Below are 14744 nucleotides of genomic sequence, written 5' to 3' on the forward strand. Positions count from 1 at the left end.
TTGTTTAGCAATCTAAGTATTATTATAAATGAATTGCTCTGTCCTTCTCCCTTTCCCTCCCCTTTCCTACCTCCCAGCAAACAAACAAACAAATCTTAATCAATGGAGTTTTATCTTGTCTGGAATTAGATGGTTTCTTATAGTATAATACCTGATTTAGCTCTATTTTGTTATTTAGATTTTACATTTTATTTTGGTGCAACATTTAACATCTAGTAAAGTTCCGTGAACTTCAGGGGATCTGACTGTGACAGTAAATCACATGTACCATTGAAAAAGCCATCTTCAAGTTTTAAAAAGCCATCATGCTATTTATATGAATCAAGAGCTCTGTATTTTCTCCACAAGAGGGCAGGAAAGTCTGGGCTGTAAATATAATTTTTCAAAAAAAGTCTTTATTGAAAGAAGTACTTTACATGCATACTTTAAAAAATGTATAAAAATTTCCCCTTAGAAAGTTGTATGAGTGGATGATTTGAAAAGTTTCTCAAATTTTTCTGGACAGTGGCTTTTCAGCATCGCTCAGCAATATCTGCTTCTCCAGCTTCTAAATCAGACCTTCTAATTGCAGGACTTAGTATGGCTCTGCTCCTGTTATAGTTACTGAGGCGGCTTGTCCTCATTGACTCATGATCTTAGACCCTTAATACATACGCAGGGAAAAGGAAAAGACCAACATTTCACTGGAGGCTCCTGCGAATGAGAAAATAATGCATGTGTCAAAGGAAAACAAAAATCACATCACAGACTTGAGACCAGTTCTGATCATATATACACATTCATACTTTCCCCTGCTCAGAGTATTTTTATTCTTCACCGCTTCCCACTGCCTGTCACCCCCCACATGTCTCTTGTCCTTTTTGTTTTTAGATTTACATTATAGGCCATACTGCAAAACCAACCCATCTTAAATCTGTGTTACCTGCTTCTCTCCTGGTAATGGCAACAGGGTTGGCTTAATCTGTTAAGTCTCACTGTGCCAGGACAACAATAGAATATGCAGGCAAAGTGGGAGACATTTGATAAATTCAGTTTGTTTTCACAAGAATACATTTGGCAAAATATTTGTAGCTTCACATTTGGGGGTTGGATGCTTCTTAAATACCCAATACCTACCTATTTCCTTCCATCCTTCCATCCATCTGTCCTTCCGTCCATCCATTCTCCCTCCCTCCCTCCCTTCCTCTCCTCCTGTCTCTCATTTTCCTTCTTTCTTTTCTTTCTTTCTTCTTTTTTACAAAGAGCTAATAGACTATGTGAAAGATAAATTGTGTAAAACAATAAAGCATTAAAGACTCAATTTTTGCTTAAGGCCGATAGTGATTCCCCCCTGTAGGGCATGAAATTAAAATGTGGGCACAGAACGAATGATTGCTTCAATGTCATGTTGTTAGTGGTGGTTGTCCTCTTGAAGTAGCTAGTGCTGCTCAAAAGAAGTGAAGTGGAACAATTCAGGTGGCAAAAGATTGATTCAAAGAGGATGTTTATACAGAAAAATTATTGACAGATCCAGACATATTCAGTTGAAATAGCGTATCAGTTGGTGATAGACACAGCAAAAAGATGTGAGAAAGATATCAGAGAAGTAACATGAGGACTTTCTGTGCTAGTGAGACGCAAGCATAACTAATATCACTAACTTGCATACCTCAAATATAAGCAACGTGGCCACCCACACGAGCTGTTTGTTGCGATATGGCTGCCCAGAAACATACAAGTCATTTGGCACCCACTCCTTTAAGTACCATGACAGTTTGTAGCTTTAGGAAAGGCTCACTTGAAAAATCCCTTATGGTTTCACTCCTAATTACACATACAGATGGCCACATGAATTTGAAAAAAAAAATTTCAAGTGTAGAAGATTGAGCCGTCCTGAAAGTTCATTTCAATCTCATGAATGACTTATGTCTGTTTTCACCGCCTGTCTTCTTTTCAAAACGCAGACAGTGGGACTTATCTGTTTTTCTTTAGAAGTAGTGTAATGGGCTGTGTGTGTGTGTATGTGTATGTGTGTGTGTACTTATCTATGTATAATTTATATATGTTTTTCATTTTTCTTTTGCATTATAACTCATTTTTGCCTGTACCTAATGTGGTTAGTCTTGGTTGAGTGAATGATATCACCGTGATTTTGGCTTTCTTCCAGCAGGCAGAGGGAAAAATGACAAAGTCGAGCAAGAATTTCATAGCACAATGGGAAGAGGAATGCACTAAACAGACTTTACTCAAAGGAAACATGAGGAAAACATCTTATTATGAGATATATATTTAATATGTTTTTCATATTTGGAAAGAAAAGTTAATGTCTGGGAATGCCTTTTGATTCCCTGGCCAGAAGGATTTGTGTCATTTGACATCCCTCCCCCTCCTTCCAAGTCTTTAGATTAGAAATGATTTATTTACAGAGAAAAGAATGGTACTTTGATATACTATACTAATGTTAAACATTTATGGGGTTTAAAAATATTTATGAATGTGTAAAAGTTATTAAAGTAAATGTGTTTTAGGTTACCTTATGATCAGGTATAGTATGAATACAAAACCAGGAAATTTTATAAAAGAAAAAAAGAAAATACATATGAGTAGATTTGTAAGGTTTAATAATCTTAGGGTATGCACATGTGTCTATTTTGTGTATAATTTAAAATACATAATCCTGTAAAATACAGACTTAATATACATAGGTATATTTTTGAAGTCACCATAAATTACAGTGTTAAAGCTCCAAGAAAATTTCATTATAACTCTTTATTCTGAGTCATTCAAAAATACAATACAAATTTGTCAGTCAAAACTTCTACAATTTATTCTTTATGAAAAAATGATCATTTGGAGAATATTGGACTGCTTTTTGGGGGGACACTGGTTTTAGAGGAAGAGAATTTTTATTTGCTATATAAGATTTTTTTAGACCTTATGTTATTTCATAAGAAAAATATTCAATAAACTTACATAAAATGATACATATGAGTAGGACACAAAAAGAGAGGCCATGAAATATTTCAAGTTAATCTAAAAGTACTAATTTCTTCTATAGCTTTAGTAAGTCCATTTTTCTAGAAGCATCTATAGTGCTTAAAGGATAAATGCTTATTTAACATTAGTAGCACACCTAACACGAGTCAAGCAAAGTCATCTTTTCTTTTTTCAAAGAGTATTTCAAGGAAGTTAAAGACCCCAGCATTTATTACTCCAAAATAACAAAGTTTTAAATTCTTCTTAGTTTTCTCTTTGCATCTGGGATTTGTAAGCCTAAAAAGACACTTAAAAATACACACACACACACACACACACACACACACACACGCATATGTATCCTGGTCTTTATGTGGTCATAACGACCACATAAAGGGGCTAGAGAGGTGAAGACCAATGCATGATGAGAAGTTGTCTTCCTGCTCCGGCCTTCTCTCAGTATCCAGGGACCTGTTGTGACTCTATAGCTAACCAGGACCTTAACAAATGAAGCCTTACAGATCTGCTCTCAATGTGGAGAGCTGGATGCTTCCTTGGGGCAGCTTAACTTCTTTGTGTACCTTTTAAATAATTTTGCCACCTCACATTCTTCCTAGGCTATTTATAATTGTTGAACACTAGACAATTTCCATACACATTGAGGACTGTCATGATTATTTAGTTTTTGCAAGAAACTAATACTTGAATCCTGATTCTATTATTGGGAGTGGAAGATGGGGGAGGGTCAGGTCCACAGACTCACGTTACAGTTCTGTGCTTTGCTTTGGCACAATAGCTGTGGTTCATACATTTTAGTTATTGTGAAAGTGAGTAATATGTACATGCAAGGTAGAATTTTTTAAAGGAAAACTTTATATAAAGAATCACCATATCATTTAGTTTATCAGATTAGTAAAAATCTGCATGTCTAAAACACACTCCTTTCTTCTACTAAAACTTGCATTTTATATTTAGTGTAGAAATTTTGTGGGTGGGTGTTTAGATGGAGTCTTGCTCTGTTGCCCAGGCTGGAGTTTTTCTTGGCTCACTGCAACCTTCATCTCCAGGGTTCAAGTGACTCTCCTGCCTCAGCCTCCTAGTAGCTGGGATTATGGGTGCCCGCCACCATGCTCAAGTAATTTTTGTATTTTTAGTAGAGATGGGGTTTCACCATGTTGGACAGGCTGGTCTCGAACTCCCAACCTCAAGTGATCCACTCGCCTCAGCCTCCTGAAGTGCTGTGATTACGGGCATGAGCCACTGTGCGTGGCCAAGTATAACCATTTTTGAAGTACCTGATGACTATCAAAATCTTGAGCGCTTTTACTCTCAGAATGTTAACAGTGATTCTGTCACCTAGAGAAGTAGAAAATAAAGTGGAGATATATAAAATACAGGTTGGGACTAATTAAATTGTCTAAATGGAAAATCTTTGTAAGAGCTACCTTTATGAAACATTAAGTGGCTGTGTTATTTTATTCCTGTAAACCAAGATACATACCCTGGGCCCTATCCCTCACTGAAGCATGGTTTTTGGCATCAGGGGAAAGGTGAAAGACCCTAACAAGCAAGTCACTGCTAAGTTTTGGCTACCAAATGAGGCTTTTGGAAGTCACAGTGAGATCGTAGTTTTGAGAGCCAAACTTTGTAGAGAGAGAAGAGGGACTTCTGTTTCTCAGAGCCCGTTTTGTATGATCCAGACACAAGAAGCCAGGGCTGAGATGGGGCTAAGTCTCCAAATGTGGGGAATCCCTAGGACTCCATCAGTCCCAGGAGAACAGACCACAAGTTCCACCAGGTGAGGACTTCAGCAGCTGGCCAAGAGAGAAAGAGGCATCTCTCAAAAGGCAACACGGACACTGAGGGCCTGGAGGACAGCTCAGGATCTAGCCTTTGAATATAAATGTTGCAAATATAGTACAAAGAACTCCCTATGCCCTTTGCTTAGATATACCAATTTTCTACATACACATTAGTCTCTGTCTTTATATGTACACATATTACTAATTTTGGAACCATTTGAGAGTAGGTTGCATAAATAATGCCTCTTTTTCCCCTTAGTCTTTCTGTGTATGTTTTTTGAGAACGAGGACATTCTCTTTCATAATCTTATTAAATTCATGAAGCCTAACACTGATACATTACTTCTGCATTATCTACAGTTGCATATTCAAATGTCATCATTCTCCCAGTGGTGTTCTTTTTAGCATTTTCTCTCAGTCCAGGATTACATTTTGAATTAATTGCCCTGTGAAACTGAGTCATCATTAATTGACAAATTCTAGCCCAGTTTCTCACTCCACCACACCTAGCCTCCATCTGCCAGAATAGGTGTTTCAGAGCAGGTTTTCTTTTTTCTTATTTTTGCCTATTTATGTGTAGTGCATGTTGAGTTTGTATCCATTACTGTTTCCAGACACTTCCAAGTGAGCCTTGTATGGAGAGATGAGCGATTTCATTTTTATCCTGCATCATTAATTAGACTTCAAGACAAATAGCTGAGAGATTTTTCTTACTTCTGCAGCCTTGGAGGCTGCCCTAATGAAGTTAGAAGAGAGATAAGGTCATATTTTATTTTATTTTGTTATTTAGTTTTAATTTTACAGTCATAAATTTAACTCTGCAATCCAGCTAGGCATGGAAGGGAATAAGGAAAACATGGAACCAAGGGGACTGCAGTGAGAGCACAAAGATTCTAGGATACTACGAGCAAATGGAGGGGAGGGTGCTCTCCTTAGGTACAGAAGGAATGGTCTGGTGCTGAAGATAAAACACAAGTCAAACTTATTCAACTTGTCCACAGTCAGCAATGGAGATCTTCTTGCTGGTCTCACCATTCCTGGACCCAGAGCACTCCATGGCCTCCACAATACTCATGCCTTCTCTCACCGTGCCAAAGACCATATGCTTGCTGTCCAACCACTCAGCCTTGGTGGTGCAGATGAAAAACTAGGTACCATTTGTGTTGGGTCCAGCATTTGCCATGGGCAGGATGCCAGGACCTGTATCTTTAGGATGAAGTTCTCATCATCACATTTCTCCCTGTAGATGGACTTGCCATGCATGGCAGGTGAAGCTACAACCCTGACACATAAATCCTGGAATAATTCTGCAAAAGTAGGAACCCTTACAACCAAATCCTTTCTCTCCAGTGCTCAGAGCAGGAAAGTTTTCTGCTGTCTTTGGAAACTTGTCTGCAAACAGCTCGAAGGAGACACAGCCCAAGGGCTCATCGTCAATGGCAGTGCCGAAGAATACAGCGGGGTTGACCATGGCTGATAGTATGGGGTTCCTGGCAGTGGCAGCATCTGCCTATTTTATTTTGTTTTATTTTTCAGATGGAGTCTCGCTCTGTTGCCCAGGCTGGAGTGCAGTGGCATGATCTTGTCTCACTGCAACTTCTGCCTCCTGGGTTCAAGTGATTTCGTGTCTCAGCCTCCTGAGCAGCTGGGATGACAGGCTCCCACTACCAAGCCCAGGTAATACTTTGTATTTTTAGTAGAGATGGGGTTTCGTCAGGTTGGCCAGGCTGGTCTCAAACTCCTGACCTCAAGTGATCTACCCACCTTAGCTTCCCAAAATGCTGGGATTAAGGTGTGACCCACCACGTCTGGCCAAAGGTCATATATTTTAAAATAATAATATTTTCTGTTGTTACTAGCACAAAGCACTTAATATACATTCACTTATTTGATCTTCAAATCCACAAAATGGGTTAAAATCCTACATTGCTCATACAACCAGTGTGGTCTACTCTTTGCCAGCTGCTCATTACTTTTTTGCTCACCCAAACCTTTAAGTTTTTTGAAGGGCTGTGTTGTTTCCCATCCCAGGGACTATACCCATGGCCATTGTCTGGAAATTCTTTGCCTCACTGTTTTTCAAAGAAGCTTAACTGTGGAGGGAGGGTAAGAGTTAAACTGGTCAAGGGAGACCAGGCATGGTGGTGCGTGTCTGTAATTCCCCTCTGCTTGGGAGCTTGAGGTAGGAGAGTCACTTGAACCCAGGAGTTCGTGACCAGCCTGGGCAATGTAGCAAGGACCCCTTCACAAAAAAATATAAGTGTCAAGGGAGCGTTTTGTGGTAGTTCTTATGATTGTTGATGCTGTGTATTGTAATGACGACCACATATCTATTGAATAAGCTGCGAGGAGAAAGTTAAGAGATAGGAGGAAAACACAGAGGGAGAAGAAAGCGGGTAGAGGAAGGTTTCTGAAAAGGAGGGTGGAGATGAGATGCAGAAGAGATGAGCTTTTTACAGCTGGGAAAACTCATTGGCAGGCATGCCAGAAGTTGAGGGAGTTTGGCTCTGCTAGTCTTTACTTTTTACTGTTAAAGAGCCTCAGTCATTTCCTTGAATGTTTACACTGAGAAGGTTAAAGATGGAAGAGAGGATGGAGGATGAAAGTTGATGGACAATATGACCAAATTATAAGTTTGAGGAATGGGGAAAAAAGGATACCTGTGCCCTTGTTCCTATGTTGGAGCCCTGGAAAGCAAGATGATTTTAGAAGTGTCTTGCCTGCAGCACGGGGTGGGATCAAAAGAAATGTTGGTGAGTGCCCAAGAGAGCCCCATGGAATCCTGGCCTACTGGGGGAACAGTACCATTTTCCCATGTGGCTAGAGTGGCACAGGTGTACTACATGGGGCTTACGGGGATGAGGAGGAAGCAGCAGTGACCTTTAAGAGCCGGCTGGATGGAAATGAGAACATTTTAGAGGACGCCAGCCTGTGGGATAAAACTGATGATGCATTTGTTCTCCTCTGTGCGTCAGTCTTGTCTAAGACCTCCTAATGAGAGATGATAAAAATCTGGGCAACACTGAAGGACTTTCCTCTAAAACTACGTCCCCTAAAAAATGTAATTGGTTTACCGATAACACAGAAAATATCTTACAAGGCAAACTCTAGTTCAGCTATCTTTTAAATGGGAAACACTTCTAAATGTTATTGTTACAAGGACTAAATTCGTTGAGGAATTTCCACTGAGAATTGGAACTGAAAGAGATGAGCAGTGATAGAAATGGAAGTTTCTCTTATGAGCCTTTGGAATATAGACCTTTTTACTTCCCAATAATTTTCTGCCTGAAGCGCTGACATGTCTAATTAATAATAATATTCTATTAAACAGTATGATTAATCTGAGAGATCGTTATGCACAAGTAGATTAAAAAAGCAACTTAAATCCCTTTGGTCTGATTTAAGATAAAATAAACTTGAATTTCTTATCTAGGGAGACTTTTTTTCCTCCTTGTGATGTAACTCGAGGGTACATTCTATTTCTGTGATTCTTTTGGTGTGTGTTCTTTATTATCTGATGAACTGCAAGGAAACATTTGAATAAAGAGTACCTATTCAGTCGCACCTTCCCAATTCAGTTACAATTTTGTATAAGTATTTGTGTGAATATTATTTTTGCAGAATGTATTAGTTATGTAATATCTTTCTGTTGTTAGCTTTATACGGGGCAGAGCTGTTAATCTTAATATTTTACTAATAAGAACAAGGAATCATTTGGGAAAAATCAGGCAGCAAAAGACCCCATAAGATACTTCAGCAGATCTCAAGGCTTAAAACTCCTTGATTCCTGAGCAGAAAAAATGGCAATAGCATTGTTTTCCAAGTTCAGTGATTGAAAATAACATAATGTGTTTGCTTTCTCAAGAGGCTATTTTAAGGAAGTCTGGGTATTTTAAGAGTTATTATTCCTTAAGTTTTTCATTTATTGATGGCAAGATTTTTGATAAATTTTCTCTTACAGCCAGCCACTGGAGTATAGTGATTAAAAGCCAGCTTTGGGGGTTTTATGGCTTCAGGTCTTACCTGCTCTGGGACCTTGGCTAAGTTGGTTAATGCTTCAAGGCTCAGTGTCTTCATCTCTAAAATGGGGAGATCATGTGTTTCCTAGATAGAGCCTCCCTGATTTGTCTGCCTCTCAGACAGATATTCTGAGATGTTGGCCAGGTGTGGTGGCTCACGCCTGTAATGCCAGCACTTTGGGAGGCTGAAGGGGGTCACTTGAGGTTAGGAGTTCAAGACTAACCTGGCCAACATGGTGAAATCCTGTCCCTACTAAAAATACAAAAAAATTAGCCAGGTGTGGTGGCAGGTGCCTGTAATCCCAGCAACTTGGGAGGCTGATGCAGGAGAATCATTTGAACGATGCAGAGGTTGCACTGGGCCAAGATCTTGCCATTACACTCCAGCCTAGGTGACAAAGCAAGATACTGTCTCAAAAAAAAAAAAAAAAAAAGTTCTGAGAATCCCCTTGGGCTTCAGCAGTGGGACAAACTTAATCAGTTTCTGTATGTGCTAGGTAGTGGGAAAGTTGAGGTGGCAAAACCAGTTGTGAGAATTAAAAGTATATGATGAATAAATCTTTTGGGTCTGTGCTTGGGACCTCATTGTTATTTGATAAAAGCCAGCATCCACTATTACTTATTAGAAAATTCATCACACTTTCAGATCATCTCTAAGTTATTTTTAGAGATTATTTTGTTTCTATTCGATTGTCTTTCATCTGGTATTTTAACATTTCAAAGATATATCTATCAGCTAAACATTGGAGCCATATAGCACTTACTTAAATTTCATAATAGTACTGGGACATATATAATATTGTACATTTCACAAAACATTTTCCATGTCATGTTATCATTTTAGTATATGGTCACTCCTGATTATGACCAATGATAACATTTGATTTTACCTAAACTGATTATCTCTGGACATCTTAATCGATGATCAAATTTGGAAAGTTCATGAAAAGGCCATTCAAGTACATACACACACACACACACACACACACACTCACTCTACACTCATCTGTAGATGGTGTAAGATACATACATTGTTTGCTGCTTAGATATTGATATTTATAAATGGTGTTAAATATGTAATAATTTATACTATTGTATAATAAAACTACTGATTGGCATTTAGTTCCTATAATTCCTTCCAGTAACTATAATTGGGGTAGAAAAGAGTCAACAAAAATGGCAGTAACACCTCATAGTTCAGAAAATGCAAGTTAAGTTTTATTTATTTATTTTTAAAGAGTCAGGATCCACTCAGTTGCCTGGGCTGGAGTTCAGTGGCATGATTATAGCTCACTACAGCCTTGAACTCCTGGGCTCAAGTGGTCCTTCCACTTAGCCTCCTGAGTAGCTGGGACTACAGGCACAAGCCACCATGTCAGGCTAATTTTTTAATTTTTGTAGACAAAGTCTTGCTGTGTGTGTCTGTGTTTTTAGTCTCAAAAAACCCCACAAAAATCCTACTACTTCTTCTAATGAAGTGCATTTAAATTGATGGTGATATTTTTATCATACATGTCTTTGCTTAAAGTGTGCATATACTTTGACGGACTGTTCTTCATATGAACATGCATGATCACATATAAATACTTTTGGTCTTAAGAATTGTCAGCTATGATAGAAACTATTCCCGTGACAGTTGAGGAGACAGAGGCCCAGAGAAGTGAAGTGACTTGCTCAAGGCCACACAGCTTATTCATGATTGAACAGGCATAACTAGAGCCTAAGGAACTCTAATGCAATTTTCACTGCCTTGCTCCTCCTCTGTAGGTGATTTCAGGAGCCCTTCAGAAAATCAGATGCCTCCTGACTCAGCTAATTGATTCTTCAGTTTCTGTGATCAGAGATTCATACCTTTTTGGTTTCAGACCTGCTTAGTGTAGTAGAAGTAGCTCAGGCTTTAGAGGCAGATGAACTTGGGTGTAAAATCTAGCACCGACACTCAGGACTGCTACATTGCACAACTCCAGGGGGTACCACTCCCAGGTAGTTTATGTGAATAGAGCCTAGATTAACAAGAGGCACTTAAAAATTTGTTAGGGGCAGCAGCATCTACTGCTTTTTGAATTTGAAGGCTGACACAAGTGGAATTTTTTCATAGTGAGGACCTTGTGTTAAGAGCCATTCTGGACAAGGACATGTATGTATGTGTATCTATTGCTTTAGTAAATCTCACAAATGCACACAATAAAAATTATGTGAATGTGGATGCCACTACTTCAAAAGCTGTGGTCAGGGGGGCAAGAGCTGGGCAATGGGTTTATCCTCTCTCTCTCTCTCTCTCTCTCTCTCTCTCTCTCTCTCTCTCTCTCTCTTCGCCCCCCCCATCCGGACCCAATACTCATCTTCCCATTCCAGATCCCAAATGAAGGACCTGGCCACCTCTGTTGATATGGTGAGCAGCTAATGAACCTTTGTGAAATTGCTGAAGGGGAGAGTTTGTGGGTATCACCTCTGTCATCACCCAGAGGGCAGGAATGAGGATGGAAGGGCCCCTGTCTTTGCTCTCTGTTTGTCTGTGAGGTTACTGAGAACTTTCTGAGACTCTTCTAAAACCTCTTCTATTGTCTCTCGGTTTAGAAAACTGCTGGGATTTGGGTCTCAGAGACTTGGGAATTGGTGGGAGAGACTGAACTTTCTGTAATGCTTATGGTCTATTGAGCAAATGAATAGCATCTGAAAATGGCAAGACTATAAAATTAAGAAAATGAATTTTTTTCAAGCAGTTTTAGAAGAACCATTTACATATGGACAAGATAATTATGAGATAACAAAAATTTGTGTTATTTAAGGCGGGGCTTTGGTAGTCTAATTTTATGGGTGTCTGTAGTAGATCATCAGCATGACAGCCCCCAGTGAATCAATGCCTCCCGCATCCACACCCCTTTGTAACATGATATTGTTGCTCTTTCCATCAAGAAATGGTCTCTTGGCTGAGAGTATGCAGTGGCTCACGTCATCCTAGTACTTTGGGAGGCTGAGGCAGGTGGATTGCTTGAGGTCAGGAGTTCAAACCAGCCTGGCCAACATGGTGAAACCCGGTCTTTACTAAAAATACAAAAAATTAGTAGGCATGGTGGTATGCGGCTAAGGAGGCTGAGGCAGGAGAATTGCTTGAACGTGGGAGGTGGAGATTGCAGTGAGCTATGCACTTCAACCTGGGCGACAGAGCAAGACTGTGTTTCAAAAAAAAAAAGGAATGGTCTCTTTCTCTATTCCCCTTGAATTGAATCTGGGCTAGTTTGTAACTTGGTTTGAATAATGCAAAGTGATGGAAGTGATATTCTTGACTTCCACACCCAGGTCTTGTAGCATCTGTTCTGATAGAAGGGACCCATCTATTACGTAAAAAGGTCCAGGCTGTTCTGGAGGGAGAAGCTGCATGGAGCACAACCAGCCCCAAGGGGCCACAGGTCTGCGTTAGGTGGTGTTGAATCCACCAGTCCTAGTGGAGCCATGGCTCTGCTGAGTCCTACTCAAAATATTGACCCATAGATTTGTGAGCTAATAAAGTACTGGTTGTTTTAAGCCACCAGTAAGCTTTGGTGTGGTTTGCATGTGGCAATAGATAATTAATACAGTCTCAATTCTAGCTGCTAATCAGAGTCACCTTAGGAGCTTTTATAAAAAGCAGATTACTTGGCCGGATGTAGTAGCTTATGCCTATAATCCCAGCACTTTGGGAGACTGAGGTGGGCAATCACTTGAGACCAAGAGTTTGAGACCAGCCTGGCCAGCATGGCGAAACCCTGTCTCTACTAAAAATAAAAAAATTACCTGGGCCTTGTGGTACATGCCTGTAGTCCCAGTTTCTTGGGAGGCTGAGGTGGGATAATTGCTTGAACCTGGGAGGTGGAGGTTGCAGTGAGCTGAGATTGTACCATTGCACTCCAGCCTAGGTAACAGGGTGAAACTCTGTCCTCCTGCCAAAAAAAGCAGATTACTGGGTTTCATCCCCAGAGATTATGATTTAGGACATCAAGTGGGGATGTTATATTGGGGTTCAGGGTGCCCTCAGCTCCCCTGAGAGGACGTTTCTCCAGGTTCTTGGTCTCCTGCCCTCTCAAGAATGAGAGGGGGACCACAGCGCAGTGCGCAGTAAATGCCAAACTCAAAAGTGTTTGTAGAAAGTGATTTATTTAGAGAGAGAGAGAAAAACTGGAGGAGAGAGAGATGAACAGCTAACTCTCACACTGAGTGAGAGAATCCAGAAAGATGGAATCCAGGAGAGGAAAGCAGCTTCCACACTGAATGGAAGGGAATAGAGAGAGATGGAGTTTAGGAGGGGAAGACAGGCTTCCATGAGAGAGTATGGAAGGGGACTCTAGAGGGGAAATCCAGGATAGAGAAAGACAGCTTCCACGAAGGGAGTGTTCATGGAAGGAGACCCAAATATGGAGTCCAAAGGGATGTGAAAGAAGGGGACTTTTAACCTGGGAGGAAACCTCACCTTCTCTAAGACCCCGGGCCAATGAAAGGAGTTCCTTAGAACTTCCCCTGGAGTGATTGACTTTTTGTTTTTTTCCACTGGGGGCATGGCGCTGGGAAGTTCTTGCCCTTAAAACTACGCCCCATTGTGGACCCGGAAAGAGAACACATTCACTCAGGGAAAGGACTATCTCAGGCCTCTGTAATCCACATCTCTCACCCCCATGCAATTTTTATTTAAAACAATTTCAAATCTATTATACAGAGGTTGAAACAACCTCTAAAGGTACCAACATCTAAAGAAACTTCTGGATAAACCTATGGTTAACATTTTGCCATATTTGTATCAATCAATCAATCTGTTTATCCTATCTTTTTGTAAAATCCATTGACAGGAAGTTGCAGAGGCAAGTCACTTCATCCCTTATCTTGGGTTTTATGGATTCTTACATCCCCATGTAAGAAAAGAACCTTTTCCTTTTTTTGAGATGTTGTTTTGCTCTGTCGCCAGGCTGAGATGTTGTCTCAAGCACAGCTGAGTGCAATGGCTTGATCTCAGCTCACTGCAACCTCTGACTTCCTGGTTCAAGCAATTCTTCTGCCTCAGCCTCATGAGTAGCTGGGATTACAGTCATGCACAACCACACCCGGCTAATTTTTGTGTTTTTAGTAGAGACGAGGTTTCACCATGTTGACCAGGATGGTCTTGATTTCCTGACCTCATGATCTGCCTGCCTAGGCCTGCCAAAGTGCTGAGATTATAGGCATGAGCCATTGCACCCAGTCTGAAAATAGCATTTTCTTACATGACTACGTTATTATCCTCACAACCAAGAAAATTCATATCGATTTAATTATGTCATTTCATTTATAGTCTAAATTCAAATTTTCTAAACTTGGAAATGTCCTTTATAGATTTTTTAGTTTTAATTTTATTATTTAGTTTTATTTTGATACAGAGTCTCACTCTGTCACCTGGGCTGGAGTGCAATGGTGCAATCATGGCTCACTGCAGCCTTGATCTCCCAGGCTCAAGTGATCCTCCCACCTCAGCCTTCCAAGTAGCTGGGATGATAGGCAGATATATATGTATTTAAAGATAGGGTGTGTCTGTGTTGTCAGGGGTGGTCTCAAACTCCTGGGCTCATACGATCCTCCTACTTTGGCTTCTCAAAGTGCTGAGATAATAGGCGTGAGCCATGGTGCCTGACCTCACCACCAAATTTAAATTGTAAAAGTTTCTGATGCCAGCTTCTTCTACTTCCTTATTTCTCATTCTCTTAACACAGTTGTCCATCTTCTGTCCTCTCCACTCCACTGAAACTCTAAGGTCACCAACAACCTCAGTGACTTTCACCCCAGTGGTTGCTTCTGTGGTCTCACATTCCTGGACTTTTCAAGTGCTTTCCTTGTGGCTGACCACTTCCTCCTTCTTGAAACACTATGTGCCCCTTTGGCTTTTGTGACATCACACTCTCTCCTGGTTTCCCTCCTACCTCAGTGACTGTGGTTTCTTGGGCTCTATTGTGGATCTTAGTCTTTT

The 14744-nt window shown here is 40.3% G+C and overlaps 1 protein-coding gene across 32 annotated transcripts in view; it reads left to right on the top strand.

Moving 5' to 3' along the window:
- Positions 1-14744, top strand: part of ZFHX3 (zinc finger homeobox 3) — a 1555416-nt gene that overhangs the window by 78259 nt on the left and 1462413 nt on the right. For 29 of the 32 annotated variants that reach the window (XM_054248756.2, XM_054248766.2, XM_054248759.2 and 26 more), the window contains one exon: positions 6294-6434. The exons of the other annotated variants lie outside the window; for them this stretch is intronic. The gene's annotated coding sequence lies outside the window, so the exon portion shown is untranslated. The remainder of the gene's footprint in view (positions 1-6293; positions 6435-14744) is intronic. 32 annotated transcript variants of the gene reach the window in all.

This window comes from Callithrix jacchus, chromosome 20, assembly GCF_049354715.1.
Source record: "Callithrix jacchus isolate 240 chromosome 20, calJac240_pri, whole genome shotgun sequence".
NCBI lineage: Eukaryota > Metazoa > Chordata > Mammalia > Primates > Cebidae > Callithrix > Callithrix jacchus.